The sequence below is a fragment of the Mytilus trossulus genome, chromosome 9, assembly GCF_036588685.1.
Source record: "Mytilus trossulus isolate FHL-02 chromosome 9, PNRI_Mtr1.1.1.hap1, whole genome shotgun sequence".
NCBI lineage: Eukaryota > Metazoa > Mollusca > Bivalvia > Mytilida > Mytilidae > Mytilus > Mytilus trossulus.
In genome coordinates, this window is record NC_086381.1 from 75493767 (window position 1) to 75499766 (window position 6000).

Sequence of the window (6000 nt, forward strand, 5' to 3'; positions counted from 1 at the left end):
GACTGTTTCAATAATTTTACCTAAAACAAAATTTAGCCTCGATCCGCTCGGCGATTATAAAACTTTGCGCCCCCTAACAAGAAATCCTGGATCCGCCCCTGACGAAATAACACATACGTGTTGATGTCGGGTTAAACATCAATCAATCAGTCAATCACTTACAACATCTTTACATTACTTGTCCACATTTTTTTTTAACTCACCTGGCCCACAGGGCCAAGTGAGCTTTTCCCATCACTTGGCGTCCGGCGTCCGTCGTCTTCGTTCGTCGTCCTTAGCTTTTACAAAAATCTTCTTCTCTGAAACCACTGGGCCAAATTAAACCAAACTTGGCCACAATCATCATTGGGGTATCTTGTTTAAAAAATGTGTGGCGTGACCTGGTCAACCAACCAAGATGGCCGCCATGGCTAAAAATAGAACATAGGGGTAAAATGCAGTTTTTGGCTTATAACTCAAAAACCAAAGCATTTAGAGCAAATCTGACATGGGGTATAATTGTTTATCAGGTCAAGATCTATCTGCCCTGAAATTTTCAGATGAATTGGACAACCCGTTGTTGGGTTGCTGCCCCTGAATTGGTAATTTTAAGGAAATTTTGCTGTTTTTGGTTATTATCTTGAATATTATTATAGATAGAGATAAACTGTAAACAGCAATAATGTTCAGCAAAGTAAGATTTACAAACAAGTCAACATGATCGAAATGGTCAGTTGACCCCTTTAGGAGTTATTGCCCTTTATAGTCAATTTTTAACCATTTTTCGTAAATCTTAGTTATCTCTTACAAAAATCTTCTCCTCTGAAACTACTGGGCAAAATTAATCCAAACTTGGCAACAATCATCTTTGGGCTATCTAGTTTAAAAAATGTGTGTGTTGACCCGGTCAACTAACCAAGATGGCCACCACGGCTAAAAAAAGAACATAGGGATAAAATGCAGTTTTTGGCTTAAAACTCAAAAACCAAAGCATTTAGAGCAAATCTGACCTGGGTTTAAATTGTTGATCAGATCAATATCTATCTGCCCTGTTATTTTCAGATGAATCTGACAACCCGTTGTTGGGTTGCTGCCCGTGAATCGGTAATTTTAAGGAAATTTTGCTGTTTTTGGTTATTATCTTGAATATTATTATAGATAAAGATAAACTGTAAACAGCAATAATGTTCAGCAAAGTAAGATTTACAAATAAGTCAACATGACCGAAATGGTCAATTGACCCCCTAAGGAGTTAATGTCCTTTATAGTCAATTTTTAACAATTTTCATAAATTTTTATAAACATTTCCACTGATACTACTGGGCCAAGTTCATTATAGATAGAGATAATTGTAAGCAGCAAGACTGTTTAGTAAAGTAAGATTTACAAACACATCACCATCACCAAAACACAATGTTATCATGAATCCATCTGCTTCCTTTGTTTAATATTCAAATATATCAAGGTGAGCGACACAGGCTCTTGAGAGCCTCTAGTGTGTTTAAATGATCATAGATCATATATGATATGAAAACATTGTTTTCAATTCTAAAGGGAAACTTCATGATTTTTGTCGTCCAAAGCAGACCTACAGGTATATGACCAGGGACCACAGTTATCGTCTACATATAGACCCTACATAGTGTGGACAGTGTAAGCCACATGTGTAGCCTTTTATGATGTTTCGACTTTTAAGCACAAGTGGTATATTAAATTTCTATCCGACAGTTGTTCATGTTTTGGTGTTGGTGTTTCTTGATTTATTTATCAGGTGTATTCTCAAAACCTCGCAAAAAATAGACTCAGTTCCATATTGAACAACATGTGTTGTATTTTTTGTCCTGCTCTAACGGCACGTGCACTTTGAGGAGAGCTCCCTGTGCATAGATATTAAAACCCATCATCATAAAACTTTCACTTAATCTGTATAAAAGTTTTAACAATGATTGATTTACCGGATTCATTTCATATACACTACCTAAACAGAATTGACCATGTGATCTGAAATTACTTCCTGAAGACTTTGAAGTTTGGTTTTATTATCGTTCAACTGTTTTGTTTGCGAAAATACGATCTAAGGAATGACAGAAAAAGTAGCTGTTTATTTTTACGTTAACGATAATGAAATTTGGGCGTCTGACACTTCCATTATTGCAAAGGGGCAGTTAACGCTAACATTATTAGAAAAAAAGAAAATGTCATGCAGACACCACATAGACAAAACACATAAGCAAAAAAGAAAGACACAAATGTGTATTTTTCCGCTATTTTATCAGCGCGTCTTTAAAAGTTTAGTGTGTTTCAAAAAAGAGTATAAACATAGTTTTGATCGGAACGGCTTGCCATAAAGGAGGTGCAAAAGATACCAGAGGAACAGTCAAACTCATAAATCGAAAATAAACTGACAACGCCATGGCTTAGAATTAAAAGACAAACAGACAAATAATAGCACACGTCAAGAAACAACATAGAAAACTAAAGACTGAGCAACACTAACCCAATAAAAAATGGGGTGATCTGAGTGTGGTTCATACAAAATGCTTATAATCACCAACACAGATCAAGTTTGAATGTTGGTGGCGTCATTTAACCATTCTAGAGTTATGCCCCTTCCCAATAGAAAAAATGCTGATTCTCTAAATTAAGTTTGCCTCAACTAATTGTTATGAGACTAATGCACAATGTTTATTTTCACAAATACCATATCAAGTTTTAATTTCAATGGCGTCACTTTAACAATTCTAGAGTTATGCCCTTTACAAAGTCCGTTATGTAACCTACGTTTGCCTGAATTAAATATTATGAAACTTCTTCACAATGCTTATAATTACCACAAAATACAGATCAAGTTGGAATGTTGGTGGTATCACATAATTTGCTGAAGGTTATGCCCTTTACAAATGAAAAAAATGCTAAATTTTGTGTTTTGAACAGGGCGATGTGTGATGGTGTGCAGAGTAACTCGGGATCATCTAGATCAAATCCCTCGTCAAAGTAAATCCGACATCGCTTGCCTCTGTGGTTGGTTGGGTGAAGATAGTACTGGCGATGGCATGACTTCCTAGGGATGTATGAACTGATAACAATGTTCGTCTTAATGACGATCCCCTAAGGTTCACCTTGGTATTTGGTAGGTGTTATCTCTCTGGCTTCCTATAGCGATGTTCTGGCTTTTGTCTGGTGGTTCTGGTTTACGCTGGCGGTGGGTGGTATTACTTCTACGGAGGTACAGCAGATCTTTTGGCCTGCACCCACTGGTCGTAACACACTTGGCGTCCCTTCTCCTGGTGAATGGTGGTTTGCTCTTTTTCAGGACTTTTGAGTTTACTGGAGGATGCCTCTGTTTCTTGTAAAGCCTTGTTCCATGTTACCTGAACTGTCACCTGGTCAGTAGTTACCGAAAATTCCCATGCAGGTTCGGTTCTTTTCCAGACACGTTCATGGTAGTGTTGTAAAAAAGTAACTACCGAGCGGAATGGTAGAAAAGGCTGCAAATTAACAAAGAGTTCTTAATAAAATAATTTATTATGCAGGAATATTAATTTCAATTCTTTAAAGTCAATATATAATTCACATAATTAAACCAAGTCAAAGAACCTGCATAATGTCAGTGTTTAGACAAAAATAACAAATAGCAATAAATATACGTTTCAATAATAAAATGAACAATTCCAAACTTAGGCCAGGGTTGGGCTAAAATTGTTTCACGGCAAAAACGCCACCGTCAAATACAAAGTGTAACGGTTTTCACCGTCTCTTTACACAATTAATACCTGAAGATGTGTAAATAAATGCTAAAATAGCTTAACTTTACTTCCTATATAAATTCACAATACCAAACGTGAAATAAATAGGTTAGGAGAACGAAAAGCATCCGATCTCTGGGACAGTTAAATTTCAACTTACCAAGTTGTTTACGTTCGCAACCAAGTTGTCATTCTCACGGATTATTTCCCGTAATTACTTACATTTCGCGGATCTCGTATACGCGATCATTACACTGACAAATATGCATGACCATTAATTATATACAATAAATAGTTTTATTCCATAATAACAATATTTCAATAAGCACACCCGGAATTAAATCCCGTATTTCAGAAATAACTTCTTTGTTGTGAAAAGAACGACAACTCTTGCACTAAACATGGAACTACGGTTTGGCGGAAAATGTGTCAACACAGTAAACTCTACCGAAAACGTTGATTAATAAATTAAACAAGACTAAAATGTGCTCTACCAGGTCTGTCATACCTTTACACAAATTGGGCAAACAGAAATAATACTTAAGTAATGAGATTTCATGAGAAATCATTATTAAAGATCGAGGTTTAACCAAATGCCATTTCAGTTTCACAACACTACCTCCCTTGAAGAATACATTTCGTCCCCGAAATTCTATAACTCAATAAACAAAAATTAGAATAGTATGCTTATTGAACATAATAATATCAATAAAAAAACAACCCACATATCATTGAATAGGTTTGACGCTGAGAACTTCTTCTCCTTTAAGCATCACATAAAATCTATATATACACAATAACAATGAAAAGTGTTTGAGGACTTCACCTCCTTTAAAACACTAAAATATTTGACAAAGTAAAGACAAAATTGGTATTCAAAATTAGGAATCAATAAAAACGGTAAATTATTTCAGCTCCAAATGAAACCTAATTTCATTCAATATCTATATACTGATTATCTAAAAATTAATTTTCTAATTTTTGTAAAGATTACGGAAACCAATTTTGTCAACAACAGTAACAAATGCATAAATATGACCTTTAAATAAAATTTAAGATATTGTCTAAAACAATTTTTTGACTACATATCCTTTTAGCTTTTTCCTAGGCATCTCATTTTCTTTCTCTTCCTCTGAATCAAACTCGACCACTCTTAGCTTTCTCCTCAACACTTCCACTTCATTATCTTTGTGTCTGAGTTTCCTGTTTAGTGTCCTAATCAAGTCATCTTTTTCTTTTAATTGCTTCCTGCTTCCTTCTTCATTCTTCCTTAATTTTCTTTCTGCTGACTTTACCTCCTCTACCTTCATTTTCAATCTTTTCTCTAAACGGGCGATATAGTCCCCAAATCTATTAAGCTCAGCCTGGTGACTGCCTTTCATAATATTTACTTCAGCCTTAAGCTCTCTGAAGGTTGTAAAGGTTTCTTCAGTTTGACATGAATTATCAGTAATATTAAACTTCCCACTATCATTAAACTCCCCACTATCTTCCCTTATTTCTATTATTGATTCTACCACTTCTGTAATTATATAAGATTGGTCCTTGTATGTGGCATAACATGATGTGTCAGTACCGTATTTCACAAAATATGGGTTTGCAGATTTTATTATACAGTTGTTACTACTAGTAGACTGAATACCAAGTTCTTCCATTTTCTCAAGGTGTGGTTTATAAGATAGGATATGTCGGTCCATGTTCCTTCTGGTATTTCCCCGGAAGTGACAAATGTTGCAATGGAATGGTATCTGGTCTTCCTTCACATGGCTAAGTAATATATGCCAAATTGTATCCCTCTTATTTCCTTCGTACAAACAGTCAGTCCAATTACATTTATAAATTTCAGACATTTTACTGAAAGAAAACAAAGACTTGAAAAGAAATGAGAACAAATAATTGACAGCAGGTACCCTGACTTGGAAATCTTACATTCCTTTCTGGACAGCAACAGCCCAGGCTGGAACATCATCAGATTGATATTTCTTTAACTTATCATGATGAACAGTCTCTGATTTGTATCTATTTTTTTTTATTTTATAAAGTACAGGACTCAAAACATCTACTATTACAAATGGACCAGACCATCTTTCGTTTAGTTTTTTAACTATGTTATTAAATTTGTAAACAAGTGATCCTTTACAAAATTGATTTTGGGATATACGGCTGTCGTAATCTTTTTTCTGTCGTACAGCAGATGAACGGAGATGTTCACGTGCTAATTGGTAAATTTCCTCCAATTTTGACCTCATCTTGGACACGTAAGTCTCAACTTCCA